General features: G+C 39.3%; 1 long non-coding RNA gene across 1 annotated transcript in view; it reads right to left on the bottom strand.

Annotated features, from left to right (window-relative positions):
• LOC120511464 overlaps positions 1–17,993 on the bottom strand; it is a 77,537-nt gene extending 59,544 nt beyond the window's left edge. Inside the window, exon 1 of the long non-coding RNA XR_005629727.1 lies at positions 17,910–17,993. This is a non-coding gene — a long non-coding RNA (uncharacterized LOC120511464). The remainder of the gene's footprint in view (positions 1–17,909) is intronic.
• Positions 17,994–23,592: the final 5,599 nt, after the last annotated feature.

The raw sequence follows: 23,592 nt of genomic DNA, 5'->3' as shown, positions 1-23,592 counted from the left end.
TGAAATACACAGAAAATTAACTTCTGGTGGTGCAATGAAGCGCATCCACGCCACGCTTATCCTAATACCCAAATGTACCTAACAAGATTATGTACAGTTCAATACCTATTAGTAAACCAGATAAAAATTGATTTCTATGAGCTTGCTAAGAGGACAATGATTACAGACTTCTCCTATAATGTTCCTTCTCTCTCTTATATACTGTAGAGAGCGCTCATACTGCTTTGTTAAGGTGCTGTAATATGTTCTGCATATTTTGTACTATAGGTTCAGTATTGCATTTTGGTCAGAACATACCCATGGCAACCCCGCTTTTCTGACCATCCCATAAATTTGTTCAGAAATGGTCAAAGCTTTGACAGGGCAAGAATTTGGTTTTTGGAAAAAAGTTCAGTACTATGCCAGTACTTGTTAAAAATAAATAAGATTAAAAAAAGAAATAAATTGGCTTCAGAAAGATGTACTAAGTTTCCTGAGCTGCTGATTCATCTTGGTGGAGCTCCACGCATGTGTTTTGAGCTCCAAAAACATCTTCCCTGTGTATACAAGCCCTGGCCAAAGGCATTACAGAATCCAAATTTCAACTGACAGCATCCAGAAATGTTTTGCAAGCTTGAAATCCTGCACTGAAGAAACAGCACTGCAAACTTGACATAGACTGTGTGCTGTGTCCACAATGCAAGGAGCAGTCTATGCTGTGAAAACATAAGAAGGGCTTTGTCTCACACAGTTTCATGCCACTTTGGGGCATCAAGACCACCTGCTCCAACAAGATTTTCCTGAAGCTGCCTCTGGAAAATTCTTGCAATATGCCAGTGCTATGCCACAAACCCAGAGGCAAAGAAAGGCTTAGTATAGTGTGTTCAGACTGTCTGAAATGACCAGATGGTTTTTGGAGAATGTTCCCTGCTATACATGCTAGAGCCAACCCAAAGTTGTATCAATGTATGTGAATGTAAAAGCAGAGCTCAGCTGGGCCCAGCTCTAGGAACTGGCAGTAACTCCTTGAAGTTTCCTCTCCAATTTTCTCTGGAATAACCAGGTATTTACTGCTGCCAAGATCTTAGCCTTAGTACCTCTTTTTCAACTGCTTTTTCTGTACTGTAGATTGAGGAGTGACCTCGCCCGAATACATAATTGAATGAAACCTGGGGTATAGAAAAGCAAAAAACTCCTGCAACACTGACAATAAAGAGCACTTATGAAGAAAAGGTTATACACTGGAATTTTTTCACTTAGGGACCTTGCACAGCTTCACCTTACACTGCCTAATGCTACAGTAAGGACAAAAAATTACATATGTGTAACCATGCTTTGGTGATGGAAAGAGCAACCTTAGAAATGTCATGTATAGGAAATTACCCATAGCACACCCACTCATGTATTTGAGAGACAGGTTAGGTCAGTGCAGTATTTAATGCTGTAAAAATGTGCATTAACCCCACATTTCAATGACAACATTAAGCTGCAACATTTCTGCAGTAAAATAGCTAGGCTGTGATTAAAAGGAACACTTCCAAATAGCATAGGCCATTATCTATAGGCCTTTTATAAAATGTCACACTTTTCAGTGACTTTTTGCTTGGTCAATAGATCTTTTGACTGTAAAAATGGTTTGCAACTGCAAAAGTAGTGTGTCTCATTCTTAGAAGCAAAAATCACTTATTCCATTATCTAGATTGCAGGCTGGAGCCAGACCCAGGAGATGTTTGCATTTGAATGACTGTACACATAAAAAGAGAGTTCCCAACAAATCTGTCTGCCCAGCTCTCTTAAACAGCCATGCATTGAGAACAGAGTTTTATAAGGGAAAACTAGGTACCAGCATTAAAAAGCAGCACAGCAAAAGAATGAAGTAAGGACCCTTTATTCCATTGCTTCCTTAATCATCCCAGCACCAGGTAGTGGATTTGGAATAGAGATGACTAAAGAGATGGAATATAAGAGGGCAGGGGAGGCTGGCTTTAAGAAAATATTCTTAATAGTCATGGAGAATCCAGAGATACCTACTAAATATTTATATTCATGTCTGATTCAATTGGAATCTTAGCATTTAATTATTTAACTAATTTTTAAAATGGTCAGTCTCACTTCACATTCTACTTTCTCATATGTTAACTGTAATTTTATTCTTCAGAATGGTTCAGTCAAATTACTCCCTGTTTCCACCACATCAAACCACATTCATGTGGAGTACAGAACATTTTCATCTGAAAATCTATGTGCCGTATGCTTGCAGTCTGTCAGTTGAACCAAGAGCAAGGAAAGTTATGTGGGAATAACTGCACTGCAGTGGAGAAATACTCTAGTTTTTCCAATTTAAAAAGGTGATTCAAAATAAACCCCCAGGCAACCAACTCTCCATCCCCCAACCCCCCCAAACAATGACAAAAAAAAAGCAATGTGTATTAAAGTTGGATTTTGTCCCATTTCTCACATTTTACAAAAAGACCTCAAAGTAGCAAAATCCACACTCCACACAACACACGGCAAATCCTGGAGATTTACTGTTAAGAGTTCAGTAGTCTCCTCTTTGTTTTCCTTCAATCTTTTACCAGTCTCTTCCCACACCAGATACACAAACTATTTTCCTTATAATCTGATGATCTGATACTTCAGGAATAGGACAGCACTACAACACCTTCTTTAGCTTATAGAACAATCCTGACTTCTGTTTGGATGCAATTTGACTTTTTTTTGCGTATTCTGTAACTCTTATTCTCTTACTACTTCTTTCTGAAATAAGATATGGCATTCCTGTTCATCATTATCTTGAATTCATGATTGGCTCTAAATAATTTCTCAGTCTAAAATAACACTATCAGAGTATAAAGAAAAAAATTTGCAATTTTAGTATGCCTTCCAGTTTTAGCAGCAAGCAAAAATCAAACTTTTCTACTCTAAATGCCACCCTTTTAGCAATTGAACTAAAGGGATAACCATATAAGTAATTTTTGAATCTTACCTTTCAAAGATATCAAAACTGCAGACCACTATTTTGCCACAGATTAGCTTAAGTTTATAAATCGCTTTAAGGATATTAAAACAAAATTGGCATTTTTTTACTCTAGTTTTTCCAAATGATATATGCAATCTATGACTTAGTTTTGGCATTTTCATGAAACTAAGTCAGCCAGAATGTTATGTGAACATAGTATTTTAAATCTAATTTCTCCTAGCTAAAGAAAAGAAACTGCATATTTTTTGTCTACTTTTATTTTTTTTTGGCTGCATTATTCTCACTATACCTAAGAATACTTAATTACTTGGATTACCAACATATGACCTTCTGTCCCTTGGCTATTTTCCTTTTTAGGAAATACCTTGCAAAGACATCTGTGCTCATGGCACTTGCTTTAGACATCTGATCCATAAGAATAAATTCAGATTTTGCAACTTCTTAGTGCATGATGGTAACAGTCTTATCTTTTTTTCTTTATTGCAGTAGACAAGATTATTTCTTGTCTTTTAGTGTTGCAACCAACAGACAGAAAAAATGCAGCTCCTGAAAGATGTGAATTTAGTTGATTTAAATGGAAAATAAGTCAACTTTTCACTCCTCTGCATTTCCTGTTGCTGTATTTCTGCTGTGTGGAGACTGGAAATCTTTCTTTGTAAAGCAGAACAGAGTAACACTTATTAAATTTACTATGACAGCCAGACAGTTCTCAGTGTGATGTTTAACTCCTGCCTCAACACCCACAGACAAAACCAGTTTTTGCAAGAGTTTACCATAAGCTGGATGTAACCTACACCCTAAAGTGAGTTCTTCCCCAGCTGAAGAAACACAAGCAGTGTATTGCTACACAGTCTTTAGCTAAAAGAAAATGTCTTTACCTAAAAAAAAACCCCAAACCACATTGTGTCCCACTCCCATGCTTTAAATGTGTTTTAATATTGTAGGGAAAAATGAAAATGTACAGCAAATGCTTTTAATTAATAGTGTAGTGCCTGTTTTTTGGGTGATAGAAGGGTTTCATCAAAAGGTGAACAGCAAATGACAGTGCATCTAGGTGATGTAGTGAAATATGACATAAGGAATTATGTAAAGAAGACTAGGCATGATAGAGAATAAAAAGATGTGCATTTATAGATCACTGATTATTGTATGCAATAAAGAAGAGGGAGATTTTAATTAAAAATAGACATTACACTACTGCTGTCAAACAATCCACAGAAAATTTAAGTCTTATTAATTTGGTACTTTGCTAAAAGAACACTGCAGGAAAAAAAGTTAAAAACAAATATCCCAACTCCTAGAGTATTTAATGCAAGATAATTCATGCAGCTGGACCAGTTCATACATTAATCTTATCTCATTTGGCCTAGAAATTGAATTACCTCACTTCTTGGAGATGCACAGCATACTGGAGGTCAAGGACAGGCAGGGTTTTTGACCTGGCTTGCTGCAAAGTTATGTAAAAGATTGACATTTGGTTTAGACTCCATTGAAAAAGTGTATTTACCAACAAAGTCTTAAATAAAGGAAGAAACCCTGAAATACAAAACTGCCCACAGCAATGATCTTCAGAACCGAAGATCTTCAGAGACTGAAGAGGATCACCTGGACACTGCCTTAAGAGTACACTAAAATTTTCCCTTCAAAATACTGTTGCCTAAAATATTGGGCATTAATTTTATCTAACATACTCTAACAGTGTTGGGAGCCAGCCTCACACTGGTTCATAACTGTGCTGGAAAACAAATACAAGACCACCTAAACTGACAAACACAGCAGCAAAACTTGCACCCTGGCTCAATCAACTGTTTGAGTAACAGGTAACAGTCCTATTTCCTGCAGGTTTATGTCACTGTTAGTGAAGGAGGTTGGACATGGGGAAGAATTTTTTCACAGAAGGAATAATTAGAATTGGAATAGGTTGCCCAGGGAGGTGGTGGAGTCACTGCCCCTGGAGGTGTTTAAGGAAAGCTTGGATGTGGCACTGAGTGCCCTGGTCACATTGACAAGGTTATGACTGGTAAGGGGGTGGAGTCAATGATCTCTGAGGTATTATCCAGCCTAGCTGGTTCTGTGATGCAGTGAGAAAAGTGGAATTTCCTAGGAATTAATTACCAAGTAAAGATCCTCCAAACTGCAATATGATTGTGTGACTTGGCTGATTTGCAGAAAGCTTGCTATAGAAATGTCAGGCCAGAAGATTTGGCTGTGAAACGCTATTTGTCTTTTGAACTTCACATAAAATTCCAGAAGAGCATCTTTGACAAGATGCTTCCATAGGCCTCTCTTTTTTCATATTAGGCTGGTTTTCTCTGGTATGCTTACATTTAAAACCCAAACAAATAAAACTTGTGCTGTGTGTTTGGGTGGGAGCTGCTGCAGCAAAGTGGTTTGCAGCTAAGAGAGCAATAAATACCACTGTGTGACCAAACACTGCTGTGATGAGGACACAAACAAACCCCTGGATTCAAAGGCTTCTGTAAGTGCATGCAATCTGCAGCAGATCTGAGTGGGAAGCATCTTCCTCTGACCTTGGTGGACACTCCCATGAAAGGCCTGCTGGCAGTCATCTGGTTTTATACAGGAGGTCTTCCTTGGAATCAGAGAGCAGAGGGCCCTATGCAAAGGGCAAGCTGTGTAACAAAGAAAGTGGTGACTCAGACAGGCCAGAACTAAATCATTTATGGTTGACAGCTGAAGAATAAATGGAATTCCTCTTTGCAAAGACAGCAGACCATAGCACTCTACTCCCCCAAAGAACACATGCCCAAATGACTTCTGAAAATGACTCTCATGAAAGATGCAAATGGGATTATTTCCTGCACACAACATGATCCCAATGGCTGACATGAGGAAACAGAAATCCACTAGATAGGAATTTCTAGGAACACCCCATCTGTATCTTCTCTGATTTACGGGATAATTCTTTTCTAACCCTCTGCTATGCCAGTTTATTCTCTCCAGAGGTTTCCATAATGTAAATAATGCATTTGTCTGAATCTGTGCTTCAAAGCATACTGATTGGTTGCCTTGATTTTTAAGTCAGTGTGAACAGACCAGAAGCAGGTAAGCTCTGGAGAAATACAGAAAAGCTTAAAGAAATATTTGCAAAGTCTTGAGGCATAAGTGCTAACATGAATAAAGATGACACAGAAAGTATTCCCATGAAAACAGCTCTAGCAAAGCTCTTCCAGTTTAGGCTCACAGATGAGAACCACTTCATGTTCCTGAACCTCCAAATTCCCTCCCTCCCCTCCCCTCATAAGCCTTCCAAATCTATCTGGAAGGCAGATATTTTTCAACAGATAGTGTCCCATGAAAAAAAGAAATCTGAGGCTGGAGTAAATACATACACTGTAAAGAGATTTTGGCAATATTCCTACTGTCTGGGTCTTGTTAAACTCCTACTGACAGTCATACTTGCATTGTACAAAGGAACAGAAAAGGTCAGGTGCATTCTTAAACAAAAGCAATGCCAAGGTTTCTTTTAGATAAATTTATGGTCAACAGTTTACGCATATAATTCATTTGCTGAGCTTTTTCTCAGAATTGTTGAAATTAAATGTCAGTTATATAAATTATGCAAAAACATTGTTTGTGTGTATACAGCAGAGGATTCAGACAAATAACGCTCAGTGCCGCAACGGCATTCCTCAGACTCAGTATGCTGAAGATTTTAAAGGACAAGACTGTCCTCTGCTTTCTTAACAGGAGGCTCCTGTAAAATGCAGGGTTTTTTTTTAGTGTAAAAAATACTGGGTTTTATGCTTAGACTTCTGGAATTCTTACTAGAGGGATACTCCAAAGAGGTTTTAAAGCTTTCTTCTGTTTTCCAGATTAAAACAACTTTGATCATACAGAGAATCATTTAGGTTAGAAAAGACCTCCAGAATCACTGACTCCAACAACCCAGCACTGCCAAATCCACTGCTAAGACATGTCCCTTAGTGACATGGCTTTTAAATGCCTCCAGGGATTGTGATCCCACCACTGCCCTGGGCAGCCTGCTGCAATGTTGGACAACCCTTTTGGTGAAGGAGTTTTGCTTAATATCCAATCTAAACCCACCCTGGCAAAACCTGAGGCCATTTGCTCTGGGCCTGTCACTTGTTATACGGGAGGAGAGACCAATCCTTACCTGCCTACACCCTGTTTTCCACACGTTCTTGTGCCATCTTCACCAAGGGAAAAGCATCCTCTAACAAACAGCTGGCAACTGCAGAGACCTTCTCACATAAACATAGCATGCTTTGGGTTGGAAGGGAGCTAAAAGACCCAAATCCCTGCCATGGACACAGACACCTTATACTAAAAGTGGTGGCTCAGAGCCCTGTACAGTCCTTGAACACTCACAGAGATGGAGCATCCACAGCTTCCCGGGTCAACCCTCATGGGGAAGAACTTGTGTTCTCCATCTTCAACTTGGTAGCTGAAACAAACCAAGGATTTCTACTCTCTCCCTTCCCCGCTGAATATCCTGACACGCTTCCCTGAATTAGTTGCATCTTTGTTTTATCTTTAATGTTTTTTAACAGTGTTGGGGTACCAGGGTTCTAGGTCATTTTAAACCACTTTGTGCAGCCCTACTCGCGCTGCTCTGCCGGGCCCCGGCGGTCACCGCCTCCCTCACGGCGGGGCTGCGGGAGCCGTGCCTGACGCGCCGCCGGGGATGCTGCCACTGCCGGGGGGAAGCGCAGCCTCCTCCTTCATTCCTTGCTTTTCCCCGGCTTCCCTTAGCTCCCCACGCTCATCCGGGACAGCGACTGCCCTCTGCTTCCCCGAGGGGAGCCGCGCACGGCCCGCGGGGTCCCGAACCGGGGCAGTCCCGGGGGGCGCAGGGCCTGGGCAGCGCCTGAGGGGTGAGGGGAACCCGGCGGCGCGAGCGGCCGCCTCCGCGGCGGGGAAATCGAGGTGTCGGAAGACTTTTCCGACCGAATTAATTGCGTGAAAAACGCGGCCCCTGAGGCAGGAGCTGCGACAGGACTCCGGGAGCCCAGCACGGCTGCGGGGTGTGCCCAGGGAGGGGGATGCCTCCACTCCAGGGCTGCAGTTTGCCCGAAAGGGAGAGAGAGGTTATTGGAACTGCACCTGCCTTCCGTGGGATGGGTGTCAGGCAGACTGTGACAGAGGCATGATCAACCCGTGTACATAAATCCATCCACATCTAGCCTCAGAACTCATCCCAGGCTAGAGAAAGAGCTGGCCGGCACCATTGTGGACCCCTGTACATTATTTCCAAAAGTCTTGGGGTTCTGAAGATGTCCTGGCTGACGGGAAGCTGGCTAAGGTTATCCTGGTTTTCAATACGGGTAAGAAGGATGACCCTGTAACTACAGGCCTGCCAGCCTCACTTTGGAGCCTGGTAAAATTACAGAGAAGTTACTGAAAAACACTTGAATGTCATTGATCACAACACAAGTTCATGAGGGAAAAGTCCTGTTTAACCAACTTAATTTCCTTTTATGACAAGTTCACCCATTTAGTAGGCTGAGGGAAACCAGCACAGGTGGTGGGTTTGGGATTTTAGCAAAGCTTTTGTTACTGTCTCACAGCACCCTCTGGTTAACCCTTCCAGCTCACAGCAAGAGATATCCATGGTGTGTTCACTGAGCAGCTGGCTGACGTGGGGGTAAAAGGGGTCACATAATTAATGGGGTTATATCAGGGGCCATGTAATTAATGGGGTTACATCAGGCTGGTCACTAGTGGGGCTCCATCCCACAGCCAGTGCTTTTTAACGCTTTTCTAAGTGATCTGGATGCAGATATCAAATGTGCATTAAGTACATTTGCTGATGCTGCCAAACCAAGAGGAGCTGTGAGTGTTCTTAGAGGTAGAGAAACCTTATGGAGGGACCTGGATAGGCTACAGACCTGGGAGCCAGTGACCATGGGAAATTTAACAAGAGCAAGTGCCAGGTTCTCCACCTGGGACAGATAATGCTAGTTATACCTATACACTGGTTAAAAAATGCTGGAGAACAGTCCTGTGGAAAGAGATCCAGGGGTTTGGGTTGGTAAAAACTGAGCTCTGAATAGTGGCACTGAGGTCTATACATACTGTCCCAGCAGCTTAGCAGCAGCAAAGTATATGTGAGAAATCTTTTTTCACTTCAATTTAGTGGAAGTTTCATTGCTAAATTCAAGGAATGCATAGACTGCGCCTTTAAGCACATATTCCATCTACAAGTCTACATTGGATCACAAACTCTATAAAGGCATTTGAAATGGTGAGCACTCAGTAACACAAACCCAGCATGCTCTGGGTATTCCAAATCACCAGCACCTGGCCTCATACAATCAGCTCTCGTCTAAACAGGAGCACTTACAAATTTCAGGTGAACTGATAAGTGCTCAACGTTAAACAAGCGTAGCTTAAACCTGTGCAGCTCCACTGTGGAGGCAGTTCTGAAATTATGCAGCCTCCAGTCCCTGTTAGCTGAAGAATCATGAATTAGAGCAAATTTAAGTCAGCATGTACTTTTGGTCACAGCCCCACATGTTTAGAAGTCAAGAAAGGCAAAAAGAAGAACTTGTTTAAAAAAAAAAAATAAAAATCAGTCTCTTAGGATATCTGCTTAGCCCTAATTCAGAACAGACTTTTGATTTAACAGATTATCCTGAACAACCTAGCAAGAACTTTGTTTCTCAAAAATAAAAATATGTCAAATCTGTTTCTGTAAAGAACTATATTTGGAATATTTTTTTTTCTCCTACCAGAAGAGAGGTTATTTAAATCAACTACCTTCAAAAACTGATATGTGAGGAAAGGAATAAAAAAGGGTTCTAGAGGAATTGATAACTCTCGTTTTGCTATTACTAAAACTACAATAAAATGCTAACTGGTATGGATTCCTAAGATGACTAAATTTTAAATTTTAGCTTTTTGTAAAACATTTCTGAAATTTTGTTACAAGTTATCTAACATGATTGTAAACAAAAAATTCTCCTTTATTCTTAAGGTTTTCCTCCATTTAGAAAAAAATGTTTTAGGTAGAATTTTGTTGTTCTGACTCTAAGGCCTAAAGCAGAATTAAGCAGGATTAAAACATTTTTTGCTTCCCAAACTAATTCAAAACTCAAAAAACCCTCAAAAGTTTGAGCCTCTTCTTTCTCTGCAAATTGATGCCTCCTGTTTCAAGTCTTGGACAGAAGAGGATGTCACAGGGGTGGTTTAGAACCTCCCTGGTGGAAAGCCAAGGCCAGTAAAGGTTTTGAGGACTTAAGTTGCAGCAGAGGGATTTCATGTGAGCAAAAAAACCTGACAGTCACATCTTACATCCCATGTAATTGTTTCCAGGAGTGTTTAAGAACAACATTCCCTGTTTGCATGCTTCACTTCTCCAGAGGAGGGAAGCTCACTACAGAGCCTGATGTAATGCTGCTTTGTAGGATATTTGTGTCTCTGATTCTTAATTTCAAGTACAGAGCTTATTCAGTGAAGAGGGCATGAGTGAAATGGCAGTCTTTTAATGTGCTACAAAACACTTGTCCAAACATCCAGAAATTAAAGGGAATCAGACCTGAAATTTGAGGAGCAACTCTTCTATGTGTTCTCAGACCATTTTGGTGACAACTTTTTGGAGAATGTTAATGGATGGCATCTTGGGAGATAATAGTCATGAGCTGCAAAGTTCAAAAGGGAAGGGAAAAGCAACAAAATAAATATCATAAACTCCAAGAGGCCAGCTTCTGTAGGGCCAGAGAACTGATGTGCAAGCACTCAGAGAGAGCAAAGGCAAACACAGAAAGAAAGAAAATTGGCATTAATTGCTGGCTAGGCAGCTAAGAAAAGATGAATTTGAGAAAATGAGAAGGCAAATAAACTGATAAAACACATCAGGAGTCAGTCACAGACAGACCATATAAGCCTAGCCCAATGTTTCAACTCAGCCTTCCATAAAAGGAAGAGCATCCAGGTAGCTAAAAATGAGTGCTGATGCTATGAAGGTCCTATTTTGAGCTAAGCAGGGAATTAACAGTTTAAACAGTACTTAGTTGTAACAGGTATTTTTTTAAATGGAACTCTCACATATGTAGAAAATCAGCACTTATCTCAAAGCCATTAACAATTATCTTTGAGAGCAGGTAGAAATTAGAGAAGACTGGAAAATGGCAAATATGGTGCTAAACATTTAATATGATACATGTGAAAACAGTTTCAGGAAAAACAGGGGAGCCTTTTAAGCCTAAAAGAACAAAAGGATCTGGGTGATGTCTAGGCTGAATTTGTTGAGTTCAAGTGGGGTATAATCACTGCAATATTTTGGGGGAACAGTATTGTAAGCATTGTGGATAATGGAGAAATCTTGATTTTAATAAGGCTTGTCTTCATTTCACATGACAGTCTGAAAACTTGGGAAAAAATCCTTGACAGAACTATTAAAAGCTCTGAGATTTTATTATTGACCATCCATCACAAATGAAAGCTGGGCTGGGTGTGGGACACCAGGTTTTTCTGTCTGCTCTGGAGCCAGGCCAGCTCTGACCTAAATGAAGGAACTGAGACCAGATTTTCAGAAGCTCTCTTGCAGGACAAGATAAGAATTAAAAAACACTTAGAAAAATTGGAGATAGGGACTGGGAAAGCAGAATCCCATTAAACAGGAAGAAGAGCATGTGCTGCTTCTAGGAAGTCACACTTGTTGCAGACAGTCACATGTGAGCTCTGTTTTTTGAAGAGGACTATTTGGGTGTTATTTTGCATCCCAGTCAGAATATGAGTCACTGGTGTCATACTGCTAAGAAAAGACAAGCATTAAACTTGCAGGGAAACAAAAGGCTAGGTTATAAATCACAGTGAAAGAATTATTTCACCTAAGTTCAAGAGCATTTGATCTCTCAGAACTGTATTTCAATAAATTTGTGGATAATTTGGAAAAAGTCAAAAGGGAGGCAGCTTAAATTATATGAAATAAAATAAATTTTTACTCAATGACTTAAGAGAACAGGACAGGAATTTCATTTCACACTTTACTCCATAATTTAGAAAATTAAACTGAAGTAAATTGAGAGGTTTAAAGGAGAGATTGATTTAAATAGAAGAACGTATAGAAATGGTCTTGAAATACATGAAGATAAGTAGAATATATTCTCCATTCTCTATGGATAGAGCAAGAAATGGCAGGGCTGAAGCAGGAAAAGGTAAGGGGGGAAATATGGGCTAGAGTTCCTAAAAATAAAAGTAGCAAAGTCATGAAACAGATGTCCTTGAAAGTTGGTGCAGTGTTCAACAGCAGAAATCTTCTCAAAGAGACTAAGGAGAACAAAACCAAAACCCAGTTCTGTCCATCTCTTATATAGATGTGCTTTAGCTCAGCTGACTTAGGGGCCTTTCATTTCTTTTCCTGGGATTCTGAGATAGGTGTGTTAGGCACTACCTAATTACACTTTATAAATTAGTTAAGCTGGATGAGAAACTAAACTTGTAATTAAAAAATAAGTACTTCAGAATAAAATTTAAATTTTCCCATTGATTTAACTGCTACGACAGAGCCAACCAAAATAACACAACAATGACCAAACTTCAGTGTACTAAAAGCCAACAAACCTGCAAAGGTTTTCTTTTTCCCCTTTAGATGTGTTAAAATATATATTGAGTGCTAACAAACTAAGAAGACTCTGAAAGCATAACAGTAAATAAGGTACAATAAATTCATTCACTCAACATACAGATAGATTTCTACTCTAACTACTTAGAGCTAGAGTCTTCCAACCATAAATGGATCAGTCCTGAAGGGAATAAAGAGCTAAATATTTCCTGTAGTCTCTTCAACTCTGTTTGGAACTAGATCCATTCTGGAGAAAGGCACTGGAAAAAAATCTGGTTTAGTGAGGACCAGGGAACCTCCTTCCTACTATTGGCTCTTCTAGCCAGTTTTCCTAAATTGTGCTGAAAGCTAAAAATACCACACTGACAACATTGAATGGCAAAATGAAATGAGGTGGTGAGATTTGGCTGCACTGAGAAAGAGAATTACCTATCACCAAAGGAGTTTAAGTGGATTCCAGAAGAGCAGAGAAGTCTCATAGCACTCCAGCAAAACAGGCATTTTTTAAAAGTGTCGTGCAGCAAAAATACTGCTCTGGGATTAACAAAGGCTACAAGCAATCCATGTGTTTTTAAGAAAAAATATAGAATAAAAATCAGGCAGAACTTTAAATTTTGAAGTAGTTACGCCTTTTGAAAATCATTAAATTATGGTTTCTAAACCAGCTGTGAAGACTACTTAGCAATAATCAGTTTCTTTGATACCAGATGAAGGTTTCTTCGGTCTGTTTTTAGGCTCGCTAATATTTATCAGGCTCAGTTCTATTATAAATATAGCAAGATGTAATTTTATGACAAATGCCAATGATAAGGAGATAGGCTTGCAAAAAACCTGTGTCCAATAACCAGCTGGTCTGATCTCAGTTTTAAGGTACAGGTCATGGAATTGCTGCACTTGGAAAGGACATCCAAAGTCATTTGGTGTAATTGTTGACTGACACTGCCATGTTCATCACTAAACCGTGTCCCCAAAGGCCACATCTACATGTTTTTTGGACACTCCCAGGCATGATGACTCCACTACTTCCCTGGGCAGGCTGTTCCAAGGCCTGACCACCCCTTCAGTGAAGGAATTTTTCCTAATATCCAATTTAAATGTCCCCTAGTACAACCTGGGGCCCTTCCCTCTTGTCCTGTTCCTTGTTACGTGGGAGAAGAGATCAACCCCACCTTGTTACAACCTTGAGCAACATCATATGAGTATCAGACATTGAGCTGCTGCTTTTTTTCTTGGATAGAGATGCTCTTTGGTCAGGTTGCAGAAGAAAGCAGCAGAAAATTTTCACCCTGCACACAATTGGAAAAGTGAAAAATCATTTTGACCCAAAAAAGTGGATTTTTAAAATATAATCAGTGCAAAGTGTGTAGAAATATTTCATGAAAGCCTATGTCTGACAAAACTAATTGTCTGCCTTTCCCTTCCTTCTATTACAGCCTATCACTCACTTTTACCCTGATGACAATGTTGAGAAAGAACCACTGGATTTTGCAACACAAGTTGCACAAACATCCCAGTGCAGGTGCAGTCTTATGGGAGAGAGGTAAGGAAAGTCAATACCCCAGGTCTGCAACTAATTTAAACCTCTGATGACTCAAATTGCATTCTGGTATTTTATCTCCTTGTAGCAGAAAGTACTTCAGCCTGTAATGTTAATGTCCCAGTGCTGCAACTGGTCCAGGTTAAGGGGAGAATCAAATCCTTAACCTGACATCACAGAAAACCAAAAAATCTCAGGCTATTTTATTGTCAGCATTATGCAATGCTATTCTTTCTTTATCCTGGAAGAGGAAACCAGTTGATTTTATATGCATTTCTAACTCCACTATGTGTGCTTTGGCTGCAGGAATAAACAAACTAGAAACATTCAAATTTTTGTTGTCAAAAGTTTCAGAACAAATAATTTATCTAACAGATAATTTAGCAGATTGCCACATCACAACTGTGAGAGTGAAAGAAAATGCTACATTACTCTTGCAGTTGACATACCATGACACAAATGAAACTTTCTCCCCGCCCCCCTCATTTATTTTTCTACTGGTGAATTGTTATGTAGACTATTTCATCTATATCCCTATCCCCCTTGGAATCTAGTAAAGAATTTCTGTCTTGGTTCAAATTAAGGAATATTTTCTTTTAATCATATGAATGCCAAATGAAGTGTGATTTTCCCCTTTGGGGTAATCCCCTTAGGTACAAAGTCTGACTTCATATAGGAATGTCCCAGATATGTAACAAGATATGTTCCAGATTTGATTAGTTCTGCCCTCATATTTTGGTGTCTGATTCTCTATTGATAAGGAAACGCCAATTCACAGTTGACTCTGACTAAATCCTAATTCACACCAGGATGAGTTGGTGCCAGCTGCATGATTTGAAGATGTATTCTTGCACTTGATAGTTGCTACAACGTCAACTTCAATATTACCTACAATTCTCACATATTCTCAAATATTTGTGATAAATAAGTCTATGACTCTAGACAAGGCATTAACATCTTCCTTGCTGATTAATGAAGGAAGTTTCCTTGCTGCCACCCATCCCCATCAGATCTTGAAACAAGTTGGGCTTGCAGTGTGGACTCAGCCCTCTATTTGCAGTCAAAATTGTCAATTTGAGTGAGTCTGTCAATCAGACACTACTAAGTGTACAGAGAGAATGGGCTGGGATAAAACCAGAAAATATTTCTTTCATTGACATATGAAGTAATTAGCTTTTAATTGACTGAGAAATCCAATAATTTTTAAAGCCCTTTTAAATTTTGTATGCAAGGGTCCTATTCCTTTTTTTTTTCTCATTGCAGGAAGGGATCAAGGCTGTTAACAAGCAATACAATAAGCATTGTGTTCACTGTTGCTGGCTTAAGGACTTATCTGACAGTATCAAGGAAAAAAAGAATAAACCCACAAAGCTGCTATAGTAAGATAATTCAGAAAACTATTAGAAAATTAATAACCCAAGGGAAGAGCCATACATGATTGATGGCAGTGTATTCTTCTGAAGAGACAGAAAGCTTGTTACTTTCCAGAGCTCGTGGCCTGAAGTGCAAAGTTCATCACTTTGCTTTTGACTTTATTCCCTCCACACTGATTCTCACTCATGACTGTCCCAGTGTTATGCTCAACAGATGAATAGTCATCCCTGTGCCAAAATATTCCACTGAGATTGCTCTCATGCACACACACTCCCAGAATGTCTCCACTCACATGCAGTGCTCTGGTTCAAACCACATCCTTCTGAGCACCCGCACAAAACAAAAACCTATAGAGATCACTGAGGTTTTACAGGATTGCTGTATGGCTATAAGTAGGAGGAATAAATACATTTTAACAGCTATACTTCTTCTGTAATCTTGTGCAAAGGTTTGTTCATAAGGAAAACTTCCTAATGCAGCTTTTGATGAAAGACTGAGAAAGTTACAGAGTCCAGGCTACGTCAGCAACATCATGCTCAAGATTTGTTCATACAATTTGTACATTAAAAAGGTTTTAGGAAGGACTTTGAATCCCACCTCTATCAAGCAGCAGAACAACAGAAGCCTAAAGGGAGAAGTGCTGGAGGAAGAAATGGTTTGTGCCTTTTAATTTCTGTGAAAGCTGTGGTGCAGAATGGTGTCAGTTCATGGCAAGGGTGAAGATAAGGTCTCATTTTATCTCACCTGAACATACCCTGCTCCCCAAGGGAAAACCTCTTAATCCAGAATACATGAATAGCAATTACACCACCATGCATGAACAAATAGATATTTTTTTTCACATGAATATATTACAAATGAAGGAAAATTATAAAAAGTTGAATATTCTGTTACATGAATCTGACTCTTGTGAGAAGACTATAAATTCCACCTTATAATTACACTGGTAGAGCTAAACTCATTGCAGCTACATTGGTACAAATACTAGTGTCAAGATAATTATACCTCCATTTCATTGAACAAAATGACTTCATTTTTTCCCCCTCAAATTATCCAAAACCCTGCTATTTAAAAAAAAAAAAGTAATAATACAGACTCTGGTAAAAAAAAATAAAAAATAGATGGCTTTGAATTACTTGTGAGGGGAATAAATTACATAACAAGGAATTTATTGATTTTAATTCAGTTATCTTAGCTAAAGAGTACATTTGCCCTAGAAACTATTCAATATGTTTAAGCAAAGATAAAAGGAATATTAAAACTACAAGATGTTTGAAGATGTTTCTTGAAAGTAAACTTTCCACTTGACAAGGTAAAACCCAACAAATTTATGAAATACAGTGCTTATCATTTGAGGTTATTATGCTGTCAAGGTAGATGCCTTCACTAAAATCACAGACCTGGATCTTTTGCCCTATAGCACAACTTAATTTTCAGGTGTGAGTCCCCAGACCTTGAGCACTGATGAGTTTCATAAAGCAAATAAAGAAAACTCTTAATTCCAACTGTTCATCAAGAGTTATTACTCAAACCTCATTCAGCACCTTCAGCTACTTGCAGCTGTGAAAGCACCAAGATGAACAATAAACACCAACGAGCCAGAACCCTACCCATGTGCAGAAAATCCTGTAGATTGCTTTCTGGAGATTTCCCTACCTAAAATCCATCAGGTGCCATACTCTGAACCCAAAGTTACACCACTGGAGATGGCTGATGCTGATGTCTCACAAAGCCCAGCAAGACTACCCTGAATCAGACTGAAAAAGAAATAACAAAACCCAAACCAAACTGAGAACTTCTGCTAGCCAAACTAAGTTACTTCCTTGCCTACAAGGGCAGAAAATCACAACTTTTTAGGAACTTGATGACAGAAGTGCTTTCTGGAGATTTCCCTACCTAAAATCCATCAGGTGCCATACTCTGAACCCAAAGTTACACCACTGGAGATGGCTGATGCTGGTGTCTCACCCATTTCGTAGCTTGCCATAACAAACCCCAGCAAGACTACCCTGAATCAGACTGGAAGGAAGATAAAAAAACCCAAACCAAACTAAGAACTTCTGCTAGCCAAACTAAGTTTCTTCCTTGCCTACAAGGGCAGAAAATCACAACTTTTTAGGAACTTGATGACAGAAGAGTGAAGCTGCAGGGTTTTAAACCTACAGAATCCAAAGGAAAACATTTGCATTTAGGTGCTTATCTTCCAGAAGGGTAAACTGGTGACATTTCAAACACCTTGCAGTCCAGACAGACATCCTTAAGCCCCAAATTTCAGCTCAGACTGGCCAACCTCTCACTGACGTAGACCAGCCCTCAGCCTAGCACAAGCCTGCACATCATGTAATCTCTTCCTGCACAATGTAGACATTGCTTTGCATCACTGCTTCTCTTAGCAATTATCATCTCTACTGTCACACAGGTACATTTGAATCAAGACCACAACAAAAACACATAGGAAGTCATAAAATTAATTACAAGAGAAACATTACCTCTAAGGGCGAGGAGCCTGCCCAAAACCAGGGCCAAAAGCAACAGATTCAGCCTTACTTCATTCTTCCTGACCCCCAGCCCTCTCTTCCTGGGATCAAAGCCCCAGTTCCTTCTCTTCCTTTGGCAGTGGGCCCTGATTGCTTGATAGATCCCAGCTGCTTTGATCTCACCTCTTAACTCCCTCCTCCCCAGTACTCCAGCACTAATGACACAGCTGGGGATGGTTGTTGCACATATGATAAACCTGGCCCCAAGTATCCTTTCAACAAACGGAGGATAAATAAATGTTATAGCAAAAGAAGACAGAAAAACTTTCAGAACATTTTTGTGTAATTGGACCCCTCCAAGCTCTGAGATGACAACATCTCTGAGAAGCAGCATTTTACATGAATGTGGATAGAGGAAGCACATATTGGCTTAATCCAGCAGCCAGAAGTTTCTAGAGCAGCTATTTTTCCCAGTCCTCAGTGTTATTATTAATAGCAGAGATGGCTTGTCTAGCCCTCTATTTACTTCACTGTCCTTCCTCTGGCAGTTGTGGGAGAGGCACAGAGAGAGGCAAGAGACAGGGGGAGGATTTTCTTGTTTCTGTTATCATGGCTTAATGGGTAGTTTGAGATTCATAGCAACATAAACAGGCAGAAAACCAAGAACAAATTACACACGCAAACTAACTTGGGCTCTGGAATTAAGAGTTGCTCAGTACGTGGCATGGGGAGAGGCAGAACACACTGCAAGTTACCTTCCAGCTGACTGGCAGACACCAGTGGATCATCTTTAGGGAAGAATAAGTCTAGATCATGTTTCCTATTTACTGCAGAACGATATGCTCTACTCTGCTCCTCACTACAGTGGGGTTACACAGGGTTGAAAGACAGAAATTTGGGCACAAACGTGGTATTAATTACAGCAAATTTTGGCAGCTGTGGTTCTGCTGCTGCCTGAGGAGAATGATTTCCACAAGCCTCACTATTACATAAATCACTGAATAGGTGCTTGGGGCTGGACAATCCATGCAGAGGTACATGCTGGCTTTTCATCTCTCCAATTTCTCCTCTATGATACTTTTTTCCTTTAAAATTTGGAAGAATGGAAACTATTTTTGCAAATTCCTTTCCAAGTTAAAACATTCAAGCATTCCATAATTTATTTTTTTTACCATGAAATTTAATTTTCTTCTTAAAACCTGGATTAAAAGTGACAAGTATACTGAACTCATGGAAATCATAGACTGTTGGGGAGATATTAAAAACCATATGTCCCATTGCCTCTTAAATCCAGAATTCAAGTCATGGGAACCAGATCCTTGGTAAGACTTGAAATGCATGCAACATATGCAGGGCTCAGCAGTAACAAATATTTCCCATAGACTGCTATGAGACTGGTATTGCACTTGTATCCTCCTGTGAGCTCTGAAATGGACTGTTCAGGACAATGAATTTATCAGACCTGCCTGTGCACAAATGCTACAACATTTTTTCAAGTTTTCTTCTGTTACTTTGAGAGATCTTGGAATATCATGGGGTTTTTGAAAGGACTAGAGGGCCAGCTTAGATGTACCCATAGGAATGGGTAAAAAGATGCAGTTTGTGAAAATTGAACTCACCTTGAATTTTGTCATCATTTCTGGCATAAGAAACAGTGAATTCCATAAACACTGGTATTGGCAGTGTGTACTTGCACAGAAGATCTTCAATAATATCAGCAGAACTCTCGGTAGGACCAGAGACAATAAATGCACTCCCATTTCTTCCAAGTGTTTCTTTCTGGGGGAGCAGCTCCAGAGTGGAAATTTCAGTGGAAATAATAGTTATCAGGAAACAGCAAGGTTTTAAAGATGATAAATTTTGACCGTGACATCCTAAAGATCAGGTGCTTAGTAGCAAAGCTCTAAAGTTCCTTCTATAGATGACACCTCAGCATTTGCACTTTTGAAGAAGGAAGAGTGGGTAGATCAATTCTGCTCTTTAATATAATATAATGCAGTTATGGACAGTTACTTTGCAGTAGGATAAGCTTAGAAATTCAACGGCCTACTACAGAATAATTAATTTAATTCTCTTAGATTTCTACTGTCGTTTAGTACTGGCCTTTTCCTTAGAATGTCCTGATGTTGTTATCTATTATTGTAGAAATTGGACTAAAAATATATATATTTTTTTTTGCTCTTTCATTCTGATAGGAAGTTATACAGGCATATGGAATAAAAAAGTCTCATTTCACCCTTTTCCAAGGCCAGTAGGCTAAAGGTTAAATGAGACCTTTTTTCCAAATAGGAATTGCAAATGCATTGTCTGCCATCATGGCCTACATAAATGAGAGGCAACCAAGTTTCAGAGTCTGATTTATTGGAGCAAGCCCTTACAACATTATATTATTATGAATTTCTTGTTAGCTTACTGCAGTAAGCCTTGGTGTCAGCTGAAAAGTGATGTCTGGAACTGTGAGGTTGCATTTGAACCTAAGGCAATCTGCATGACAAGAAATTTATTTCCTACGGTATGAATTCTCAGAGAAAAAAAGTTCAGCTATCACTGCAGAGTATAAACAAATACAAGCAATGGGGGGAAAGAAAGACAGCCAACTTACTATATGTGAAATAATCTAAAATGACCTCCACACCTTATCAGTACAGAGGTCTGCTATTTACAGGCAGTTCAACTCTTTCCACCCAAACCTGAGTAATGACTACTGCAAAAGCCTGACCTCCCTGCAGCAGAGGGTCCTGCACACCTTGGTGTTTGCTACTCCATTGCACAGTAAGTGTAACAGAATTCTGAAATACAAATCAAGATTAACCAAGGCTTGTAAGTACAGGACTCACATCAGCATCCTGTCCATGGAGTTACTTAAAATCTACCACAGGAAGTACTAAATTGTTTAAATCCTACTCTTGTCACAAGTTCCTTCTCTCACTAAAGAGTCATAGATGAGTTCTATTGAGGGTGAGATCTAAAAGGTATTCTTAAAAAATGCTTGGAGAACTAGTCCCTCTCTCAAATTTAATTCTGCTTTTCCTCCTTACTGACTTAAATACAAAGCAAATGACTCATAAATATATAACGTATTTCAGCAAAGTATGGTACTGGCTGCTGCTGAGTCTTTGGGAGAAAACATTAAAATGGGTGGGGTGTTTTAAGGTCAAATCTGTTCCGTAATTTTTGAAATACACAAAATTGACTTATATTTGCTTTTAAAACCTTAAGATTGACATGACTGTGAAATAACATTATAGCAGTGGAAATGTTTAAAAACACTTTAATTGCAATTGGATTTTTCATAAACAATTATAAGTGAAAATATATAGTCACACTAGGAGGTAATTTATAATTTACCATAAAACCACAAATGACAACTCCCAATGCAGAATCTTCTATCCACTGGATTACAGTTTAAAGCCTAAACAAAGAGAAATTGCTAATTAATCAGATATATAAACAAGTATGACCAATTTTACATGGACTAATCTTTACATTATTATAAAATTACTGGATATAACTTTGTAAGCCAAATGAAACAATTACAGATAAGTCATGCAGTGCAGGGAGATGGCTGTTATAGTAACTTCTTTTATATAAGACAACGCAGAATCTATCCAAATATCATGTTACTGGAAAAGTGCAGCAGGGCAAACCCTAGAGATGAAGTAATAGGGTAAGTGAGCCAAGGTTTCTCTTTCCTAGCCTGCTGTAAGTGATGTTTTTGTCACAGATGTACCTAATGACACACACTATTGGAGTGAATATGGAAAAATCTTAGCACAAGAAATGTTATACTTTTATTTTCCTTGCCAGGCAGAAATTGATTCCATATAGTGTTACGACAGATCCTGTGAATACTCTGTTCTGTGCAGAAACATATTTTGGTGCCACAGATATTCTGTGTTCTAGTTTTGCTGGTTTTATTCAATATTGAAACTACCCTTTGTTGCTTGAACTTTTATTAGAACCATAAAGTTTGTATAACTAAAGATAAAAGCTTAGCTTGTACCACTATAAAATCTTGAGAAATGACTCAAAAGTAGAAAAGGAAAAGTGCAACAAAATAACCAAACTTTTTCCCCTTTCAGCAAAACACTTGTTCAAAGAAAGGTTCAGCATAAGTGCATGTCAATTCTGTTTTAACACAAAGATATTGAAATCAGGGTCAAAGACTTAGACCTTGGTTGCTTTGTGTTTGGGTTGGTTTTTTGTCACTAAGCTGAGCTAAAATGCCTCCTTGGCTTCCCTGTGTGCTCAAAGGGCACTGCAAAGCTGTGCTTTTCCCCTTCCCTTTGCCTCCAGGTCCCATATAATTGATTCTGACCAAGTGTTAGCAGTTACATCCAACTCCCAGAAGTTTTTCCTGAACTACGGTTATTCCTGGTGATTCATACGTCTGAGAATCTTTCTGAAAAATAAACTATTGGAACCTTTAAAATAATTAACTTGGCTCTTCTAGCGCACAGGATCTTTTGAAGAGATTGCAGGGAAGGGAGAAATGTAAGAGAAGTGGAGGGCTGGCCCTTGTGCTTGTGGAATCCTGGCACTGGGAAAGGAGTTGTCTTTATCTGCTCACACTGGGGACAGATGCAGAAAGCCAAGGGCAACTTACCTCCCAGATGCAGTGACTAATGGCATGTAAACATATCAAAGAGGTCTTCTCTTTTCCAATGAAATGGAATCTAACTTCATTTCTGCTTCTTGAGAGGGAAGGGGCAATTTAAAATAAAAACTAAAGGTACAGAAGGCTTGCATCCTTATCTAAACTGGTCAGTACCTTTCCAATAAATTTTTTAAAGCAACTTTCCTTTGCCTAATAGGTATTCAGTGTTCTCCACACTGAGTAAGGTTTTAAGCAGGGCAATAATCAATAAAAATTCAAAAGACCTGCTGCTAAGCTTGTTGCTCACTCATTCACAGAGGTTAGCAAGCTCTCTAATCTGTTCCCAGTTCTGTTTATTCACCTGGAAAATTTAGGAACAAATCATAATTAGTGTTTATAAAGCACTCTGAAAAAAACAAATCCTCCATATAATTACTTCCTCATTAAAAGCCTGTATGATTTGACTCTCTACACCACCAGTACCCTTGTGTGTCCTCCTGACTCAGGGATGTCCTTCTAAATCAAATATTATAATTTCTGAAAGACTTACTTAGTTTCTTTTCTGATCCCTTTTAGTTCTCTGCTTTTCTGGGATTTGGTATCCTTCATGCTATGTTGAATGTTGGCCATAAAAACTTAAAGCTGAGAACCTACATTTATTCCCTCAAGTGCTGAAGTCTAAATATTGGGGTGTTCAGAGGAGAAAAAGTTAATTTGCACTTGAGTCATGTGCAGAGCAGAAATTTATCAAGTAGAAAAGAAACTTCTACTTCCTGAGGAGGGGCTTGCTTTCCCCAGGAAGGAACTGGCAACTGATTTGAATATTATTGACATGAATCAAGAGTTCTCAAGTTTCAGGAGAAGTCAGGTTGGGAATAACAGCAAAAACAGAGTTCAGCGAATCCTTTACTGAGAATAACTCTTTTTCTTATCTTCTGATACAAACTCTGTCCTCTTTCACTGGCTTGTAGGGTTCCCACTGGCTGGAATTGTGAGTCTGCTCTGTATAGGAGCCATTCCAACAGCCAAGTGTGCTTTCTCAATGATAGCTTTCAGCTCCTGCTTTTCCTGTAGCATGCACTGGAGGCAATGAGTTCC

This window comes from Passer montanus, unplaced genomic scaffold, assembly GCF_014805655.1.
Source record: "Passer montanus isolate IOZ18808 unplaced genomic scaffold, ASM1480565v1 scaffold66, whole genome shotgun sequence".
Lineage (NCBI taxonomy): Eukaryota > Metazoa > Chordata > Aves > Passeriformes > Passeridae > Passer > Passer montanus.
The sequence above is the reverse complement of the archived record's forward strand: the minus strand, read 5'-3'. Positions and strand labels throughout refer to the sequence as shown.